The 22,232-nt window shown below is 41.4% G+C and overlaps 2 long non-coding RNA genes and 1 other non-coding gene across 3 annotated transcripts; 1 reads left to right on the top strand and 2 right to left on the bottom strand.

The window, feature by feature from the left end:
• Window positions 1–704: 704 nt before the first annotated feature.
• Window positions 705–10,113, bottom strand: LOC116374675 (uncharacterized). Its single transcript, XR_004210556.1, has 2 exons — window positions 10,006–10,113; window positions 705–1,161 (listed from the first exon to the last, which is right to left on the bottom strand). It is a non-coding gene; the product is annotated as an uncharacterized LOC116374675 (long non-coding RNA).
• Window positions 10,114–10,616: 503 nt separating this feature from the next.
• Window positions 10,617–17,530, top strand: LOC109893861 (uncharacterized). Its single transcript, XR_002255791.2, has 4 exons — window positions 10,617–10,663; window positions 11,087–11,255; window positions 13,573–13,733; window positions 17,022–17,530. It is a non-coding gene; the product is annotated as an uncharacterized LOC109893861 (long non-coding RNA).
• A 2,205-nt stretch (window positions 17,531–19,735) lies between these two features.
• On the bottom strand, window positions 19,736–19,827 carry trnar-ucu (transfer RNA arginine (anticodon UCU)). Its single transcript is given in 2 exon segments — window positions 19,736–19,771; window positions 19,791–19,827. It is a non-coding gene; the product is annotated as a tRNA-Arg (tRNA).
• Window positions 19,828–22,232: the final 2,405 nt, after the last annotated feature.

Here is a 22,232-nt window from a genome sequence, read left to right as displayed (position 1 = left end):
CTAGACAGCATCATTTTATTGTTTTTTTTAAACATTTACGGATAGCCAGGGGCATGCTCCGACATAACACTCAGACATCATTTACAAACAAAGCATGTGTTTAGTGAGTCTGCCAGATCAGTGGCAGTCGGGATGCCCAGGGATGTTCTCTTGATTTGTATGGGAATTAGGCAATGTCCTGCTAAGTATTCAAAATGTAACGAGTACTTTTAGGTGTCTGGGAAAATGTATGGAGTAAAAAGTACAACATTTTCTTTAGGAATGTTGTGAAAAGTTGTCAAAAAAATAAATTGTGAAGCCAAGTACAGACAAGTCCTGTAAAATCCTACTCAAGTAGAACTACTGTTACTTTAATGAAATTGTAATCAAGTAGAGGTAAAAGTACAAGTGTAAAAAAAAACTACTAAAGTAAAAGTAAAAAGTAGCACATTTAAAAAGTACTCAAGAGTAAATGTTACTACTTCTAAAATAATTTGCTATTTCAATTTTGATGTTTATTTTTTTTCTCCTTTTACAAGAATGGAAGTTCATGTGAAAAGGGTGTGCCAATTGAATGCAAGCTTCACAAACAAATGAATATCAACATTTTTTATATATTTTTTTATATTTTTCTATATACTACTGTATATGTAATATCATTTACATATAATGCTTGACAGGGTAAATGTTCCATAAAACACCAGAAAATAACCAACAAGATAAGATCCAGCACAGCTGATTTTAATATTACATCTTCAACTTTACATACACAAAGGTTCAAATGAATATTCAAAAGGCATATCGAACACTTAACTCACTTCACTTCTCTCTGAAGTTGCCATTCAGTTTCAGTAGGAGCTGATTTTCTAATTTAATTGAGTCTATCCTGGCCCGCTTTGCAGTGTAGACTATTCCAGCACAGCTGAAAAGACGTTCACAGGCGGCAGATGCAGGCAGGCCTGTGTTGAGTTTGAGGGACAACTTCTTTATGTACGGAAACAAAAAAAAGTAAATACATTTTGTCCGATGGAATAGCAAGACACCCATCCAGCTCCCCTGTACCTTCTGACCGATTGTTTGTCAGTGATGAGAAGAAATCCTCTTCATCAGATGAATGCTGCCTTAGATGCTCAGTCTCGTCCTGTGTGATTGTGTCAAGATAATTCTTCGGGTACGCAAAACCTGTACATTGGAAAGAACACAACATTCACATATTCAGTGTTTCAGGAAACTCTGTTGTATGTGGCTGGCAACACAATCATATTATTGACATTGCAATAGCTCTAACACAGACTTCCACACTTGTTATTCTCAGATACTGAAATTGATTGTTGATCAAATACATTCAGACCTAACAAATTCTTTAATGTTGAGGTGAGCCCATGTCTGGTTGTACCCACACATAGTTACAGTTGAAGTCAGAAGTGTACATATACTTAGGTTGGACTCATTAAAACTCGTTTTTCAACCACTCCACAAATGTTTTTGTTAACAAACTATAGTTTTGGCAAGTCAGATAGGACATCTACTTTGTGCATGACACAAGTAATTTTTCCAACAATTGTTTACAGACAGATTATTTCACGTATAATTCACTGTATCACAATTCCAGTGGGTCAGAAGTTTACATACACTAAGTTGACTGTGCCTTTAAACAGCTTGGAAAATTCCAGAAAAGGATGTCATGGCTTTAGAATCTTCTGATAGGCTAATTGACATCATTTGAGTCAATTGGAGGTATACCTGTGGATGTATTTCAAGACCTACCTTCAAACTCAGTACCTCTTTACTTGACATCATGGGAAAATCAAAAGAAATCACCCAAGACCTCAGGAAAAAAATGGTCTGGTTCATCCTTGGGAGCAATTTCCAAACGCCTGAAGGTACCACTTTCATCTGTACAAACAATAGTACGCAAGTATAAACACCATGGAACCATGCAGCCATCATACCGCTCAGGAACGAGACGCATTCTGTCTCCTAGAGATGAAGGTACTTTGGTGCAAAAAGTGCAAATCAATCCCAGAACAACAGCAAAGGACATTGTGAAGATGCTGGAGGACAGAGGTACAAAAGTATCTATATCCACAGTAAATTGAGTCCTATATCGACATAACCTGTAAGGCTGCTCAGCAAGGAAGAAGCCACTGCTCCAAAACTGCTATTAAAAAGCCAGACTACTGTTTGAAACTGCACATGGGGACAAAGATCGTACTTTTCGGAGAAATGTCCCTTTTTGACAACTAACCAGTTCACAAGCTACTGATCATTGTATACATACGCAACACAGACATGATTGTAGTGGTGCCAGAAAATGATCTTAGCTCTCATGCAATTCGTCTTATAATTGGCTTTCAATAAGGGAAAGTTTTAAGAAGGTGTGGTGCCAAATGAATCACAACAGCAGTTCAGGGTTAAGCATCCAACTCTGGTCCCCAGGCCACTCGAGCGCCTGTTTGTTATGCGCTACAGAGACTACAGTCAGTGACATGGCAATTAAACTGGATTGTTTGGGGAAATTATGTGATGATGTGTGAGGCTGTTATTGGCACAAGCCAGCTGGCTCATCGAGAGGGGATGAATATTTCTATTCTGGTCAATCCACTCCAATCTGCCTCCATCTCTCTCATTGTGAGTTAGGCCAGGGTGGCTGCTTGGTGGGAGGGGTGGCTCTATGTTAAATTACAAAGGTAATTTTGATATGGTTAAGCCACTTTTATTTTATTGTTTACCATCTGAGAGATGAATACAGGTCGGTGGCAATATCTTATTGCTCTATTAGAGTTTATTGTCAGTGTGCATTAACACTATGCACAGTACTGACTCTCCTGCACTGTGCTTTCATAAGTATCTTTGATTTGTACTGCAGCATGTCCCAGACGGAGGGAGTTCACACTCACATTTAGGAATCGACAGCCCTGTTCTGTGCACCAAACAACTTATCTGCCAGGTTAACCCTCAGCACTGAACGGGTCAAACTACAAGTTAAACAATTTCTAAATCAAGTATCAACTCCCTTCACCCTGGACACACTGCTGTGCAAATGGTACTTCCAAAAAACGCAGTGCAGAAAATCTACTCTCTGCATTTTAAGGACATCCAGGACTTTCAGTTTTTCATTTATTTCACCAAGCATAAATAATTTATTGGGTTGAATGTACTGCACCATATTACAAAACACTGTCTAGAGTTTGTCCCAGCCCAAAATGGACTTGTGTTCTATCAGCACAGCAAAGCTGCCCTCTGCTGATCAGACCTGTGTTGAAATAGAATTTTCTTGAGCCTGCCTGATGTGCCAGATGGGTGGGGTTTTCACTTACGGGACTATTCTATAGGAAAACCAGTAGCACTTTATTTTACGGTAGATAAATGACCAGGTATTTACTAAAACAATAACATGATAAAATAGTAATTATATATTTGTAATAACCGATACATTTCATTGGGAATAATTAAAACATTTGAATTCCCATTGGGAATAATGGTAAAAAAGTATCATTACATTGGGTCTCTACGTGCTTGCTACTGTTGACTTGAAGATTAAAATATCAGGAGGCATAAAATGTGATGCATTAAATTAAAAGAATTTAGAATTTTAAGCTCAGCAATGTTTGTATTGTATCGGTCTATCAAATAAACAAAATATTATCAAATCAAATCCAATTTTATTTGTCACATACACATGGTTAGCAGATGTTAATGCGAGTGTAGCGAAATGCTTGTGCTTCTAGTTCCGACAATGCAGTAATAACCAACAAGTAATCTAGCTCACAATTCCAAAACTACTACCTTATAGACACAAGAGTAAGGGGATAAAGAATATGTACATAAAGATATATGAATGAGTGATGGTACAGAGCGGTATAGGCAAGATACAGCAGATGGTATTGAGTGCAGTATATACATATGAGATGAGTATGTAAACAAAGTGGCATAGTTAAAGTGGCTAGTGATACATGTATTACATAAAGATGCAGTAGATGATAGAGAGTACAGTATATAAGTATACATATGAGATGAATAATGTAGGGCATGTAAACATTATATTAGGTAGCATTGTTTAAAGTGGCTAGTGATATATTTTACATCATTTCCCATCAATTCCCATTATTAAAGTGGCTGGAGTTGAGTCAGTGTGTTGGCAGCAGCCACTCAATGTTAGTGGTGGCTGTTTAACAGTCTGATGGCCTTGAGATAGAAGCTGTTTTTCAGTCTCTCGGTCCCAGGTATTCAAGCCTACCACTGTTGTGTCGTCCGCAAACTTGATGATTGAGTTGGAGGCGTGCGTGGCCACGCAGTCGTGGGTGAACAGGGAGTACAGGAGAGGGCTCAGAACGCACCCTTGTGGGGCCCCAGTGTTGAGGATCAGCGGGGTGGAGATGTTGTTGCCTACCCTCACCACCTGGGGGCGGCCCGTCAGGAAGTCCAGTACCCAGTTGCACAGGGCGGGGTCGAGACCCAGGGTCTCGAGCTTGATGACGAGCTTGGAGGGCACTATGGTGTTAAATGCCGAGCTGTAGTCGATGAACAGCATTCTCACGTAGGTATTCCTCTTGTCCAGATGGGTTAGGGCAGTGTGCAGTGTGGTTGAGATTGCATCGTCTGTGGACCTATTTGGGCGGTAAGCAAATTGGAGTGGGTCTAGGGTGTCAGGTAGGGTGGAGGTGATATGGTCCTTGACTAGTCTCTCAAAGCACTTCATGATGACGGAAGTGAGTGCTACGGGGCGGTAGTCGTTTAGCTCAGTTACCTTAGCTTTCTTGGGAACAGGAACAATGGTGGCCCTCTTGAAGCATGTGGTAACAACAGACTGGGATAGGGATTGATTGAATATGTCCGTAAACACACCAGCCAGCTGGTCTGCGCATGCTCTGAGGGCGCGGCTGGGGATGCCGTCTGGGCCTGCAGCCTTGCGAGGGTTGACATGTTTAAATGTTTCCCTCACGTCGGCTGCAGTGAAGGAGAGTCCGCATGTTTTGGTTGCAGGCAGTGTCAGTGGCACTGTATTATCCTCAAAGCAGGCAAAAAAGTTATTTAGTCTGCCTGGGAGCAAGACATCCTGGTCCGTGACAGGGCTGGTTTTCTTTTTGTAATCCGTGATTGACTGTAGACCCTGCCACATACCTCTTGTGTCTGAGCCGTTGAATTGAAATTCTACTTTGTCTCTATACTGAGGCTTAGCTTGTTTGATTGCCTTGCGGAGGGAATAGTTACACTGTTTGTATTCGGTCATGTTTCCAGTCACCTTGCCCTGATTAAAAGCAGTGGTTCGCGCTTTCAGTTTCACGCGAATGCTGCCATCAATCCACGGTTTCTGGTTTCGGAATGTTTTAATCGTTGCTATGGGAACGACATCTTCAACGCACGTTCTAATGAACTCGCTCCCCGAATCAGCATATTCGTCAATGTTGTTGTCTGACGCAATACGAAACATATCCCAGTCCACGTGATGGAAGCAGTCTTGGAGTGTGGAATCAGATTGGTCGGACCAGCATTGAACAGACCTCAGAGTGGGAGCTTCTTGTTTTAGTTTCTGTCTGTAGGCAGGGATCAACAAAATGGAGTCGTGGTCAGCTTTTCCGAAAGGAGAGCGGGGCAGGGCCTTATATGCGTCGCGGAAGTTAGAGTAGCAATGATCCAAGGTTTTTCCAGCCCTGGATGCGCAATCGATATGCTGATACAATTTAGGGAGTCTTGTTTTCAGATTAGCCTTGTTAAAATCCCCAGCTACAATGAATGCAGCCTCAGGATATATGGATTCCAGTTTGCAAAGAGTCAAATAAAGTTCGTTCAGAGCCATCGATGTGTCTGCTTGGGGGGGAATATATACGGCTGTGATTATAATCGAAGAGAATTCCCTTGGTAGATAATGCGGTCGACATTTGATTGTGAGGAATTCTAAATCAGGTGAACAGAAGGACTTGAGTTCCTGTATGTTGTTGTGGCCACACCACGTCTCGTTAACCATAAAGCATACGCCCCCGCCTCTCTTCTTACCAGAAAGATGTTTGTTTCTGTCGGCGCGATGCGTGGAGAAACCAGCTGGCTGCACCGACTCCGATAGCGTCTCTCCAGTGAGCCATGTTTCCGTGAAGCAAAGAACGTTACAGTCTCTGATGTCCCTCTGGAATGCTACCCTTGCTTGGATTTCATCAACCTTGTTGTCAAGAGACTGGACATTGGTGAGAAGAATGCTAGGGAGTAGTGCACGATATGCCCGTCTCCGGAGTCTGACCAGAAGACCGCTTCGTTTCCCCTAAGATGACCTGGGGTACCAATGTAAGAAATAACAGGTTAAAAATAAATACAAAAATGCATAGTTTCCTAGGAACGCGAAGTGAGGCGGCCATCTCTGTCGGCTCCGGAAGTAATCACTGTAAACAATAGTGTATGATGCTGAAATGTCATGTTTAAAAAAAAATGTTATACCACATCTGCAGCGTAAGTACAAATATCGTAGATATGTAGTTACTCTACATAGCTTCATCACTAGAAAGCTCCTTGAGCTGCTTTACTGTAGCAGACCATATCTGAAACCATGGGTCCATTTATTCTGCCTGGGTTAGTAAAGTATACTAACCCAGCCATATACAGGCCTGAAGCAAAACTGTGAGGACCGCATACCAGCATGTTTGGACATTCCTTTTCAGCAGTTCTGGCCCAAAATAAGTTCCAGCACTTTTTGTACATAGTCCCTGCATTTTAAGGGACCAAAATTATTGGGACAAATTCACTTATGTGTTAAAGTAGTCAAAAGTTGAATATTTGGTCCTATATCCCTAGCACGCAATGATTACATCAAGCTTGTGACTACAAACTTGAATGCATTTACGGTTTGTTTTGTAAATGAATGGTAAATAATGTATTGTGTCATTTTGGAGTCACTTTTATTGTAAATAAAAATAGAATATGTTTGAACTAAGAACAGATATACCCCTTGGTTCACTCCAGACTTGACTGCCCTTGACCAGCACAAAACACCCTGTGGCGTACTGCACTAGCTTCGAAAAGTCCCTGCGATAGTCCCTTTCAGTGAAGTCAGGAACCAATACACACAGTCAGGTTGGAAAGCAAAGGCTAGCTTTATCAAACAGAAATTTGCATCCTGCAGCACTATTTCCAAAAAGTTTTGGGACACTGTAAAGTCCATGGAGAAACACTGTCACCACCGATAAATCCATGATAATCGAGAATTTCAAGAAGCATTTCTCTACAGCTGGCCATGCTTTCCACCTGGCTACCCCAACCCCGGCCAACAGCTCTGCACCTCCCGCAGCAACTGGCCCAAGCCACCCCCCCCCCTGCTTCTCCTTCACTTAAATCCAGACTGCTGATGTTCTGAAAGAGCTGCAAAATCTGGATCCGTACAAATCAGCTGGGCCAGACAATCTGGATCCTCTCTTCCTAAAATGATCCTCCGACATTGTTGCAACCCCTATTACTAGCCTATTCAACCTCTCTTTTGTATCGTCTGAGATTCTTAAAGATTTGAAGGCGGCCTCGGTCATCCCCCTCCTCAAAGGGGGAGACACTCTAGACCCAAACTGTTACAGACCTATATCCATCCTGCCCTGCCTTTCTAAAGTCTTCGAAAGCCAAGTGAACAAACTGATCACTGACCATTTCGAATCCCACCGTACCTTCTCTGCTATGCACTCTGGTTTCCGAGCTGGTCACGGATGCACCTCAGCCACGCTAAAGGTCCTAAACGATATCATAACTGCCATTGATGAAAGACAGTACTGTGCAGCTGTCTTCATCGACCTGGCCAAGGCTTTCGACTCTGTCAATCACCGTATTCTTATCGGCAGACTCAATAGCCTTGGTTTCTCTAATGACTGCCTCGCCTGGTTCACTAACTACTTTTCAGATAGAGTTCAGTGTGTCAAATTGGAGGGCTTGTTGTCCGGACCTCTGACAGTCTCTATGGGGTGCCACAGGGTTCAATTCTCAGGCCGACTCTTTTCTCTGTATGATGTCGCTCTTGCTGCGGGTGATTCTTCGATCCACCTCTATGCAGACGACACTATTCTGTATACATCTGGCCCTTCTTTGGACACTGTGTTAACAAACCACCAAACGTACTTCAACGCGATACAACACTCCTTCCGTGGCCTCTAACTGCTCTTAAATGCTAGTAAAACTAAATGCATGCTCTTCAACCGATTGCTGCCTGCCCGACTAGCATCACTACTCTGGACGGTTCTGACTTAGAATATGTGGACAACTATAAATACCTAGGTGTCTGGCTAGACTCTAAACTCTCCTTCCAGACTCACATTAAGCATCTCCAAATCAAAGTTAATTCTAGAATCGGCTTCCTATTTCGCAACAAAGCCTCCTTCATTCATGCTGCCAAACATACTCTCGTAAAACGGACTATCCTACCGATCCTTGACTTCGGCGATGTCATTTACAACACCTGTTCTATAGAAAATGTTGTGGCTAGAGTCAAATACTAAGGAAATTAGAAGGGGGGGGGGGGGGGTCGGCAGTCAAGAAAATGGCCTTCGCTGAAACCCACACCACTTCTAATTTCCTTAATTTTGTGGCTAGTCAAATACTTTCTGTGGCACACATCAGAGTCAAGTACTTTCAATAGAACAAACTTCACATCAGGATAGGCAACCGAAATGAATCATTCATGAATGTGTGTTATATTAACTATAGAGGAGGGAGTAAAATGTGGGCAAGCAATAAACATTTCAGAACTACTAGTCGAATAAAACATAGGACAGATGACCAATTTTGGCAAAAACATTTATTTATAGACTAATACACCTTAAACAAATACCAAATCGAAAGCTGCAGTCATTATTAACCGATATAAAAAATCTAATGAAACGCAGCCTAACGTGATCAGAAATCTCAAACTAGCAGGCAAGTCGCAGCAATGAAGAATTGTGTGCGTGCGCGTTCACGCGAAGGGGGGGCGATTCTGTCAGGGGGGCGTTTTTCCGGCACAACACCGGAAAGCTACACTAAAAGAAGACGTTTCTTAGTTACAGTAGCTATTCAACCCACACATATTTAGTCTAGCATCGCATCGTTTCATGTAATGTTAGCAAACTACTTTCAATATGCCATTTAAAGTAACGTTACAGGGAGACTGCTTGGTTATAATGGAATGGACTAAAAAACAAAGCTAGCTAATTAATGTTAAGCAACCGATTTGTATCGAGTCATACATTTAGCGTGCATGCCAGGCAAGGTCGTAAAATAAAACATAGCTAGTGTGCTTTATTGTAGCTAGCTAGTTACGTGGCTGACGTTAGCAGATATTGCTGGTCAAGGATCAGCTGACTTGATACGGTCTTTTGTAGGATACTGACTTGATAGCGTTACAATAAAGTTAACTGTCTGTCTTTATGCTAGCTAACGCTTCCATTTGAGATGTGGATGTTTTACTTGAGCTAGCAAGCTACTACTGGTTTTCCCCATCAATCTAGCCTGCACTGAAGTGTTATATGCAGTGTCTTGTAGTGAAATAAAATAACTTTGCCAGAATGCCTTGGTTACTTTTGGTGCTGACTGTAAAAGTGTCTTTCTACTAGCTAGGTAACTACTAACGTTAGCTAGCTTAACAGTAACTAGCTAACGTTAGTGATATCAAGGAACTTCCACATCTTGTTACCGTACACCCATGGACTGTTTTACTAGCTCTGCCATTAGAAATGTGGATGTTTTACTTGATCAATAAAACCTGCAATTAAGTGCTACTATATATGCATTATCCTGTCGTCAAATAAAATAGCTAAATGCATTTGGCATTGGGTACTGTAAAAGTGCTTTTTAGACTCGGTTTAGACTCACAGTTAGCTAGCTACTGTAGCTAACACTATGTAGGTAGCTAGATTGTAAGAAGCAGTTTGTCAACAAATGCAATTGCATATAGCCTAAACATTGCTAATGCTAGTTTGATTAAATATGTAAATTATTGATGATTGAAGGGTCCCCTATAGGCTACTGTTTTGGAATTTAAATGAAGTATTAACCAGCTGAGAATATCGAATATAAAAAAATGACCCGTTATCTCTCTTCAGTTCTCGACCAGAGTGCTGAAGAAGACACCTGTTATGTACAGCCCCAAAGAACTGGAGGGCGAAGTGGATCACTCGTTTTTCAACAGCGACTGTGATTGTGACAGCATCAGCAAAGAGCGAAAGAAAGAGTGAAATAAGCTCTGAGGCTAGAAAGGAGCCAGACATCCAGCCGGAGGCTCCACAGAGAGCAACGTAGTGGTACAGAGAGGTCCGGTGGTGATACCTCAACCGAGAACCGAGGAGAAGGGTCATGGCTTTGAGGCCGAAGACAGGAGCAGCTGGTCTTCTAGCATATCTTCCATTAAATCAGAGGTAGGCATGATAATGGTGAGGCTATTTGGTGAATGGCTGTAAGAAAGGCATGGTCAATGATAGTCTGATGAAAATAACCACTGTCGTATTTGACCCTTTCTCTTGACTTTTTCCCATCCCTTTACCCAGGTCAAGGTAAAGTCACAAGGAAAGGGCAACGAGTACTTTATTCTTAGGGACTCCCGAGTGGCGCAGCGATCAAAGGCACTGCATCTCAGTGCTAGAACCGTCACTACAGACCCTGGTTTGATTCAGGCTGTTTCACATCCGGCCGTGATTGGGAGTCCCATTGGGTGGCGCACAATTGGCCCAGCGTCGTCCGGGTTAGGGTAGGCCAAGTTAAATATGTATATATTTTTTTAAAGTCTGTGTGGCTTCGTCATTCTACTTTACGCCACTTTGACTCAATACAACTGCCCAGGCTTGGGGTCCTTTGGGATTGAGGCCAAATCAATGTCAAGGAAGCATCATTATTTGAAATTCGAAATAAAGATATATGATTTAATCCTAAAGATGTCCATAAGAATTCCAATTCTTTTTATACAATACAGTACAGATTTAGAACAAACAGTAGTCACATAAAATGTGATCCTCATCATTCATGTTCTTAGTGGCAATCACTTTCAAAAACATGTCCATCAAAGGTTTGAATAGAGTTCCATGACCAGGGAGCTGATTAATAAAAACATGTCTAACCATGGTCTGTTATAATATTTGTAGTAGTTCTAAACTATATTCACTTACCTGTCTAGTCGGTGGTGAATGGGGACAGCGGTGCAAAGGAGGAATCTAGCATCAACTCCAAGAGCTCCAGCGACATCCGCACGGCGTCATTGGCAGAGGAGCAGATAATGATGAAGATGGCTATCACCAGAGCCAAGATGAAAGCGAGGAAGATTCAGGGAGGCCACCGGGTCAAAGGTTCCAAAATTGTATTATTTATTTCCTAATTATTTAGGAATCCTTATCTCAAAATGTAAATGAGCCATACAATTTCTTATCTTCATGTATTTATTATTTTATCTATTTATTATTTATAAATTACCATTGAGATTAAAAATGTATTTTCCAAAGGAGGCCTGGCCAATATACAGTTGAAGTCGGAAGTTTACATACACCTTAGCCAAACACATTTAAATTCAGTTTTTCACAATTCCTGATATTTAATCCTAGTAAAATATTCCCTGTTTTAGATCAGTTAGGATCACCACTTTATTTAAAAATTGTGAAATGTCAGAATAATAGTAGAGAGGATTATTTATTTCAGCTTTTATTTCTTTCATCGCATTCCCAGTGGGTCAAAAGTTTACATACACTCAATTAGTATTTGGTAGCATTGCCTTTAAATTGTCAAACGTTTCGGGTGGCCTTCCACAAGCTTCCAACAATAAGTTGGATGAATTTTGACCCATTCCTCCTGACAGAGCTGGTGTAACTGAGTCAGGTTTGTAGGCCTCCTTGTTCGCACACGCTTTTTCAGTTATGCCCACAAATTTTCTGTAGGGTTGAGGTCAGGGTGTTGTTATGGCCACTCCAATACCTTGACTTTGTTGTCCTTAAGCCATTTTGCCACAACTTTGGAAGTATGCTTGGGGTCATTATCCATTTGGAGGACCCATTTGCGATCAAGCTTTAACTTCCTGACTGATGTCTTGAGATGCTGCTTCAATATATCCACATAATTTCCCATTCTCATGATGACATCTATTTTGTGAAGTGCACCAGTCCCTCCTGCAGCAAAGCACCCCCACAACATGATGCTGCCACCCCCGTGCTTCAAGGTTGGGATGGTGTTCTTCGGCTTGCAAGCGTCCCCCTTTTTCCTCCGAACATAACGATGATCATTATAGCCAAACTGTTCTATTTTTGTTTCGTCAGACCAGAGGACATTTCTCCAAAAAGTACGATCTTTGTCCCCATGTGCAGTTGCAAATTGTAGGCTGGATTTTTTCATAGCAGTTTTGAAGCAGTGGCTTCTTCCTTGCTGAGCTGCCTTTCAGGTTATGTTGATATAGGACTCGTTTTACTGTGGATATAGATACTTTTGTAACTGTTTCCTCCAGCATCTTCACAAGGTCTTTTGCTGTTGTTCTGGGATTGATTTGCACTTTTCGCACCAAATACGTTCATCTCTAGGAAACAGAACGTGTCTCCTTCCTGAGTGGTATGATGGCTGTGTGGTCCCATGGTGTTTATACTTGCGGACTGTTGTTTGTACAGATGAATGTGGTACCTTCAGGCCTTTGGAAATTGTTCCCAAGGAGGATCCAGACTTGTGGATGTCTACAATTTTTTTCTGATGTCTTGGCTGATTTCTTTAGATTTTCCCATGATGTCAAGCATATAGGCACTGAGTTTGAAGGTAGGCCTTGGAATACATCCATAGGTACACCTCAAATTGACTCAAATTATGTCAATTAGCCCATCAGAAGCTTCTAAAGTCATGACACCAATTTCTGGAATTTTCCAAGCTGTTTAAAGCCACAGTCAACTTAGTGTGTGTTAATTTCTGACCCGCTGGAATTGTGATGCAGTGAATTATATGTGAAATAATCTGTCTGTAAACAATATTTAAAAATGTACTTCTGTCATGCACAAAGTAGATGTCTTAACCGTCTTGCCAAAACTATAGTTTGTTAACAAGAAATTTGTGGAGTGGTTGAAAAACAAGTTTTAATGACTCCAACCTAAGTGTATGTGTCACGGCTGGCTGAAGGACTGGACCAAGGTGCAGCATGATAAGCGTACATTCTCTCTTTATTGAAAATGACACCGACAAAACAAAGAACAACGCAAACCGTGAAGCTTTGGGCTATGTGCCCTGAACAAAGACAAAGTTAACTCCCCACAAAACAGGTGGGGGAAAAGGGTACCCTAAGTATGGTTCTCAATCAGAGACAACGATAGACAGCTGTCCCTGATTGAGAACCATACCAGGCCAAGACATAGAAATACAAAACATAGGAAAAAGGACATAGAATGCCCATCCTAGTCACACCCTGGCCTAACCAAAATAGAGAATAAAAAGCCTCTCTATGGCCAGGGCGTGACAGTATGTAAACGTCCGACTTCAACTGTAGCAGCAAACAGGCATGTAACATTATGCAGGGGTGTCAAACTCATTTCAGGTGAGGGGAGTTCTTAACTAATTAGTGACCTTAACTCAATGAGTTCCACTGTCATGCTGGTGCATTTTGGACTTATATCCCCTTTTAAACATTTTGTGTTTGAACTATAGCCTTCTGAGTTTGACCATTGGAAGTGTCTATTTCTTCTGCATCCGAAGATACCAATTCTTAATCAGAGAGGTACGTGGGGCTGCCTTAATCGACATCCACATCATCGGTGCCCGGGGGGCATGTAACTGCTGTTGGAAGGAGAGGACCAAAACGCAGCATGGTACGTGTTCATACTTTATTAGAACTGAACACTGAAATAACAAAAATAACAAAGAGAATGAATGATAACCGAAACAGTCCTGTCAGGTGCAGAAAGACACAAAACAGAAAACAACTACCCAACACACAGGTGGGAAAAGGCTACCTAAGTATGGTTCTCAATCAGAGACAACGATAGACAGCTGCCTCTGATTGAGAACCACACCCGGCCAAACACATAGAAATAGAACACATAGAACCCACAACATAGAATGCCCACCCCAACTCACGCCCTGACCAAACAAAATAGAGACATAAAAAGGATCTCTAAGGTCAGGGCGTGACCAGTTGTTGTTGGGGGTGCCTTGCTCATATGTCTCTGATTAACGGGGGCTGAAGTAGAGCAGCGTTTGTGAGACAAAGGTGGATCCTTAAGGGGACCGGGGCCGGGTCTTTTTACAAAAACGTCTGTGAAGTCTTAATGGTTTGAGATACTAACTATTAAAAGCTATCTACTCTGATACTCTCACAAACATGCACATGTAACATGTTTTACCTTATGATGCTCACAAGCTACACATGAGTTGTTAGAAGGAAATGGGGTCTCCTACATAGAAGATCATAGGATATCCCATAACATAGTGTCTATAATACTGTAATAAGGTCACTTAGTTGCTGTCAAAAACTCCAAACTCTACACAGTTGGATATTAATTTGCCACTGAGACGTATTTATTTATTTTGACATTTGTCAATAAAACTCATGAATGCAACTGTTTATGTCGAATTGTTTTGTGTTCTACTTGTATCCCTGGTTGTCCTGCAAATACAATGGTAAAACACTTAATTGTGAGGCTAATTATAGGGGCTGGACATGCAGATAAATGAAAGTCAGATAAATGGAAAGCCAATTTTTGCTGGGGCTTCAGGGCTGATAGGGTTAATTGATCAATCAAGTATAAGGGAGGAGCGAAAACCTGCAGACACTCGGCCCTCCATGGAATGATTTTGACACCTGTGCATTACAATACATTAAATCAACAGTATAGTGTTCCAATATGCAGGCAAAATAAAAAATCACAAAATACAGACAAAACTAAAGGCATTCACATCCTCTGTTTACCAGGTTGTGTTCTTATCTAGACTGCCATATAATTCAGTTGGATTTTGGAAGCCTTTGTTTCGTGACTTTATCTTGTGTTAACCCAAGGTTGAAACCCGTACCTAATGAGACACGGCAAGAAGCCTGTCAGGAAGCTCCGACACAGGAGCTTGTCCCTGTCTTCTACTTCATCCGAGTCAGAGACGGATGAGCGCTACAGCAGTGGGGAGAGCTGCTCCTCTGAGCCCTCTCACTTTGTGGACATGGTAGGATTACGACTTGTTCTTGTCTAGCTGGCTTAGGCTAGTCGTTCTCAATCCGGCTCCTGGAGAGAGCTTCTGTACTGCCCGGCTTTCTACGCATTCCCAGTGGTTACTTCAAGGAAGAGAGGAAAGAAGAATGCATTTTAAGAGTATTCGGACAGGGTCCAGCTATTTGTCCCAGCTCAGCAGTGAAACACCTGGGTTGAATTCACTACAAACCAAACGGAGGCAAACGGGCTTAAATGAGGCACCTAATAAGAAACACTCGTTACCTCATATCAGTCTCAAAATTATGAATGTCGCATACTCATTGCATCTGCACAAACGGCAGCTTTACTGATCATTCCGTACCACACAAATTGATTTAATTATTTATTTACTAACTAACTAACTAACTAATAACACAGGATACACACCGTATAGGTTATTGATTAGAAACGTAATGTTTTTTTTATTTTTTTTACCCTTATTTAACCAGGCAAGTCAGTTAAGAACAAATTCTTATTTTCAATGACTGCCTAGGAACAGTGGGTTAATGACAGATTTGTACCTTGTCAGCTCGGGGGTTTTGAACTTCCAACCTTCCGGTTACTAGTCCAACGCTCTAACCACTAGGCTACCCTGCCGCCCCGTATATGATGGAAACAGGTCCCTATCGGACTAGCAACAACATGACTGATTGTTTATCAAAAGAGGGAAGAGTAGAGAAGGGAAATGGGAGAAAGAAAGAGAGACAACACTTATACACTTGTAACTACGCTCACGGTAATCCTAATACTTTGCCCCTGAACTGCTGCCTGTTTGGGGTAAGAAATAATTTATGTCTATACGTGTTTGAATATCTTCCTTTGTTGTTTATCTCTGATCGACCCAGGCCTTTGTGAAAAGGGTTCCGTTGGGCCTTCCACCGAGCTCTTAAGTGTAAGGCTCTGATTGTCCACAAGAGGTCACAATGTCCTTCTTAGTTGTCCATGGCTTCAATGCCTTGTACTGTAGTCTAAAGCAGAGCTAACAGGGTGGTGTTTACATTCACTCGTTCTGGAAGAGTGGTCCTCTGAAGACAGCTAATAAGCCGTGTCGGTGATCCCCAGTGGGGTAATGAGAGCAGTGTAGCCGACGATGGTTTGAAGAGAGTAACAGGATGGTCCTACTTAAATTCACTTTCATAGATACAGTTTTTAGAATAGCTACTCAGCCGTAACATTGATTGTTAGAGAGGCTACTTATCGTCTTCACCTCGTGTTGATTTTCAGGGTTATGGAGGCCTAAGCTGCAGCTTGAGTCCTTCGGGTCTGATATGTTAATTATCAACTGATCCTTTATACACTCTGGTAAAAAGGGGCTGTTCAATCATGCTGACACGCTCTCTGACCTCCCTTGGCGGTGGCTACTTACTGGGGCAAAGTATCATCAAAACTATGATCTCGTTAGAAATCTAAAATCACATTCCTATCTTAAAAACAATACTCTAATCATCTTTGATATTTCAGGAAGAAATCCTGACATAAACTGTGTGTCTACTGTTCAAGTTACAATATTTTTGTTATAATATTTTTATACCATTTTTAATTACATCACAAAATAGACATTAGTTACATTCGGATGTTAGGAATATTGATCCAGTGTTCACTTTTGGACGTTAGAGTTTTTCAGTGGCAAAAAGTATCTGTAATAAAGCCACATTCTAATCACCAATACTAAAGACCAAAAGAGTCCTCTGCTGCATACAGTTCACGACCGGGCGTGAGTTGTCCCAAAACCCCCACATCAATCCCTCCTTCTACCAGACACCTCTGCAGGTGAGAGGGGTCTGGTAGAAGCTGATCCATTGTAAACCTGATTTTTGGATCCTCACAGGAGAGTCATGACATGGCTAACTAACAAAATGTTAATCTGCTGTTTCCTCCTCTGTCATCTCTCCCTCCTCTCTCTGAAACCTTCCTTAGTCGCCTGGGGAGTTGCCTGGCCATCATCTGCCCTAGTGGAGGCAGTACCAGGAAGAACTACTCCTTTAGCAACGACGAGGTGCGGCAGACCGACTGGGAGAACCAGAGGCTGCTGCGTCAGTTGTCGCGCCCCTCGACCCACTCGCGACCAGGCAGCACTAGTAGCTCCCGTAGGAGATCCAATGGAGGATGAGGGAGTCCGCCCCCTGTCCGCCTCTACCACAGTGCCCTCAACAGGCAGCGTGAGCAGCAGCGCATCGAGAAGGAGGACCTGGTGTGTGTTCTTCTCTTTTTGTATGTTTAACTTATCTTTTGTCATTGGGTGTTTGGCTTTATTGTTTCAAATGTTACATTGCGTTTATTGGGATTTTTGTTTATTTCAAGCTCAAATGAGTCAAGACTTGCTTCAAAGTGGAAATACAGTGTTGTGAAAAAGTATTTGCCCCTTTTCTGATTTTCTCTATTTTTGCAGCTAACAACCAGTTTTTGAGTGTAAGGGGGCAATTACTTTTTCACACAGGGACATTGGGTGTTGCGTAACTTTGTTTATGAAATTAATGAAATAGGTGTGTAATTGTTGTGTTATTTGTTCACTCAAGTTCCCTTTATCTAATATTAGGTTTTGGTTGAAGATCTGATAACATTCCGTATTAAACATATGCAACAGTAGAGAAAATTAGAAAGTGGGCAAATACTTTTTCACAGTACTGTAGCTTGAAAAAGTTACCCTTTACTGCCTAGAACTCTCCCATGTTATGTACAGACTAAAAGTTATATGTCCTTAAATGAGGCCTTGCTGGCTAAACCCAAAGTCCCAGACAATACTCCAAAGGTCAATATTTATGTGCATTTTCAGGAAAACATATGTAATGGACATTTCGGTTCCATTTTCACACAAACTGCTGTCTGCACACACACTTTTAGTCCAAAAACTATAATCATCTACCTGTGAGGCAGTGGAGGCTCATCAGAGGAGGAAAGGGAGGACCATCCTCCTCATTGAATTTCATAAAAATTAAATGTGTTAAACTTTTAAAAAGTTATCCTTTTTAGGTTAAACTATACTAAATATAATCATGTCAAAAAAGAATTGATTAAAACACACACATGGTGTGGCTGACATGTTGTCCACCCAATCAAAGGATCAGAGAATGAATCTAGTACTGAAAGTATAAGCTACAGCTAGCTAGCACTGCTGTGCATAAAATGTGGTGAGTAGTTGACTCTAAGAGAGAGAAAGACAATAGTTGAACAGTTTTGAACAAATACATTTCTTCCAAACTGAAGGAGAAGCCTGAGAGAAATATACAGTGCATTTGGAAAGTATTCAGACCCCTTCACTTCTTCCACATTTTGTTACGTTACAGCCTTATTCTAAAATGTATTAAATTATTGTTTTCCCCTCATCAATCTACACACAATCCCCCATAATGACAAGGTGAAAAATTTTAGCAAATTTATTACAAATTAAAAAACGGATACATTTGATGAAAACAAGGTTGAACTTTTTGGCCTGAATGCCAAGTGTCACGTCTGGAGGAAACGGCACCATCTACACAATAAAGCATGGTGGTGGCAGCATCATGCTGTGGAGATGTTTTTCAGCAGCACAGATTGGGAGACTAGTCAGGATCGAGGCAAAGATGAACGGAGCAAAGGACAGAGAGATCCTTGATGAAAACCTAGCTCCAGAGCACTCAGGACCTCAGACTGGGGCGACCGTTCGCCTTCCAACAGGACAACGAACCTAAGCACACAGCCAAGACAATACAGGAGTGGCTTCGGGACAAGTCTTTGAATGTCCTTGAGTGGCCCAGCCAGAGCCCGGACTTGAACCCGATCTAACATCTTTGAAGAGACCTGAAAATAGCTGTGCAGCAATGCTCCCCATCCAATCTGACAGACCTTGAAAGGATCTGCAGAGAATAATGGCAGAAACTCCCCAAATACAGATGTTATTTTTTGTTTTATTTATTTAACTAGGCAAGTCAATTAAGAACAAATTCGTATTTACAATGACGGCCTACCCCAGCCTAAACAGGACAACGCTTGGCAAATTGTGCTCCGCACAATGGGACTCCCAATCACAGACAGATGTGATACAGCCTGGATTCAAACCAGGGACTGTAGTGATGCATTTTGCACTGCGATGCAGTGCCTTAGACCACTGTGCCACTCAGGAGCCCTAAAGTGCCAAGCGTGTAGTGTCATACCCAAGAAGACACGAGGCTGTAATCGCTTCCAAAGGTGCTTCAACAAAGTACTGAGTAAAGGGAATGAATACTTATATACATGTAATATTTCAGTTTTTTATTTGTAATACATTTGCTAAAATTTGTAAAAACCTGTTTTTGCTTGTCATTATGGGGTATTGTGTGTACATTGATGAGGGGGAAAAACGATTTGATCAATTTTAAAATAAGGCTGTAACCTAACAAAATGTGGAAAAAGTAAAGGGGTCTCCATACTTTCCGAAGGCACTGAATGTTATATTTAGCTCACATAAATATAAGTGTTTTATTAGATTGTTGAGAAATATATGTATTTAGCCAAATATACATATCAGAATTTAGCCTTACTCAAGTCTCTTTCTAAATCTTATACTATACTTTTAACAACAAAAATTTGTCAAAAGATTAACTAAGATAATTTTGTCTTCCAGTATGTTATTTTCCTTTGTACATTTTCCTGTATCACCATTTTTTTCAAAAGTTCGACTCTGGTGGGACTCGAACCCACAACCTTTGAATCACCTCGCATTCACAAGCCTAGAAGTCCAATGCGCTATCCATTGCGCCACAGAGCCACCTGTTGCACATGTGTGAAACTGAATCTTTTGAATTGTGTGTGTGTGTGTGTGTGTGTGTGTGTGTGTGTGTGTGTGTGTGTGTGTGTGTGTGTGTGTGTGTGTGTGTGTGTGTGTGTGTGTGTGTGTGTGTGTGTGTGTGTGTGTGTGTGTGTGTGTCTGTGTGTGTGTCTGTGTGTGTGTGTGTCTGTGTGTGTGTGTGTGTGCGCGCACGCGCAAGGAGCGAGGGCCTATTCAAGGAGAATTGCCGGGGGTGTGTCTGAGAGCACAGGCCGGTCAGTGAAAGCAGACACGGTATTGGCCACAGAGAGACAGTAGCAGGTGACAGTGGTTGGCAGCTCAGATCAACATTATTTAAAGTTCAAGGCCAACCCCAACCTCTACTCCAACAGCCCGGCACTATGAGAGATAATGGTTTTAACCACTGTAAATGTTTAATGTAATGGTTGTATGGCACAGATGACTATTTTAAAAATAGGTCCCACCTATTCCTTCCTAGCACTCATACAATTTTGGGGTTGGATCTTAAACTGGTTGAGCGCCTAATCTAATGCTCTCCAAACTTTATTTCAAGTATGGAAATATTAAACACAATTACACAGAGATAAAGGCATTCCAGTAAAATAATCATGGCTGAGGTGGTCACCGGTGTTAGCAGTTGATGTTAATCTTTAATAACACAGACCCCAAAGCAAATCAGGGTGAGGAAAATAGGTTTATTCGAAGAGGACAAATCATATGGGGAGGTAACATAAACTAACTCACTTTTGTACATCGTGCTGGTCCGTACAATTATTTTAGCGCCCAATTAACTTCCAGATCAACTGTAATATTAATACCATTGTAAAGCACAATTTCTCCCCTTTCCAACAAAATTAATGACGAGACCTTCATGATGCCCATCTCTACATGATTCAAGAAGGCAATGAGCTCCGTCGGTGGGTGGGGAAGTGAAACCTGTTGCGTGATAGTGAGAAGGAGAGCTGTTGTGTGAGGAAACTGCTTTTTTTCACTCGATCTGTCCAACTGTCCAACTGTGATCTGTGCTACACCTGGTGGAGAGAGGCTGTAAGACGGAATTAGTTGCTTTATGGGTGCTGTACGTTACGCCATGGCACGTCACGATGTAACGTACAGCGTCGGAGGTGTCCGTTTTTTCAACTTTTCTCCAATACTATAGAGCCGTTACCATGTCAATCAACGCAATAATAGAAACGTAGTTTACACCCCAGATTTTGATGTCAACACAGTCGCTATAGTCCCAGTAGTTTTCTTTGCAGCCTCGTTTGAATGTCGCGGTTGCGCACATTTGTATGGAATGGGGTTAGCTTACGTTAGATGGTCATTCTCCCCTGTCCTCAGTGATGCTCTCCCAGTGATTCTCTCCTGTGATTATCTCCCCAGAACAAAGGGACAGGATCTAGTTTTATAACCCAGCCCTAGCCTGTGGTTGACCAATTAGAATTCCTTGCAGTACAGCTGGGCCAATTTCAGGCTCCCTGTATAGACAAATTCCTCCCAAGTAAAAACCTATCTAGTAAACTTCACGTAGGGTGACGTGTCGACGCAGAAAGAGGAATCATTACAATTGCACTGTTCGATACCCCCATATGGACGTGGTATATTTGATGGATTTTAAATTAATCTCAAGTATTGGGAACAGCATAGTCTCTCTTGACTCTAGCACTGCTTTTAAATTGATAGTGAAGCTATTTTACATTTTTAGATACAGAAAGTATTAATACCCCTTGACTTATTCCACATTTTGTTGTGTAACAGTTTGAATTCAAAATGTATTAAATTGTTTTGTTTTTCTCACCCATCTACGCACAATACCCCATAATGACAAAGTGAAAACATGTTTTAAATTATTTAGCTAATTTATTGAAATTTAAATACAAAAATATCTCATTGGCATAATTATTCACAACCCTGGGTCTTTCAGGTATCTTGAGACCTTTGCACACCTAGGTTGTACAATATTCGCCCATTATTCTTTTAAAAATTATTTAAACACTGTCAAATTGGTTGTTGATCATTGCTAGACAACCATTTTCAAGTCTTGCCATAGATTTTCCAGGAGATTTAAGTCAAAACTATAATTCGGCCACTCAGGAACATACAGTCAGGTCCATAAATAATTGGACAGTGACCAAGTTACTATTATTTTAGCTGTCTACCACAGCATATTGGAGTTTAAATTAAATAATGAATATGAGCTGAAAGTGCAGAGGGTATTTACATCCAAATCTGGTGAACGGTGTAGGAATTACAGCACTTTTTAAATGTGCCCCCCCCCCCCCCCCAAAAGTTGCTCAGCTGTTCTGTGGCCAGGTATGTGTTATTCCCTCATTAGTTAATTTACAATTAAGCAGATAAAAGATTTAGAGATGATTTTAAGTGTG

This window comes from Oncorhynchus kisutch, linkage group LG7 (genome assembly GCF_002021735.2).
Source record: "Oncorhynchus kisutch isolate 150728-3 linkage group LG7, Okis_V2, whole genome shotgun sequence".
Taxonomy (NCBI): Eukaryota; Metazoa; Chordata; class Actinopteri; order Salmoniformes; family Salmonidae; genus Oncorhynchus; species Oncorhynchus kisutch.
This window is presented reverse-complemented; position numbering and strand designations above follow the sequence as displayed.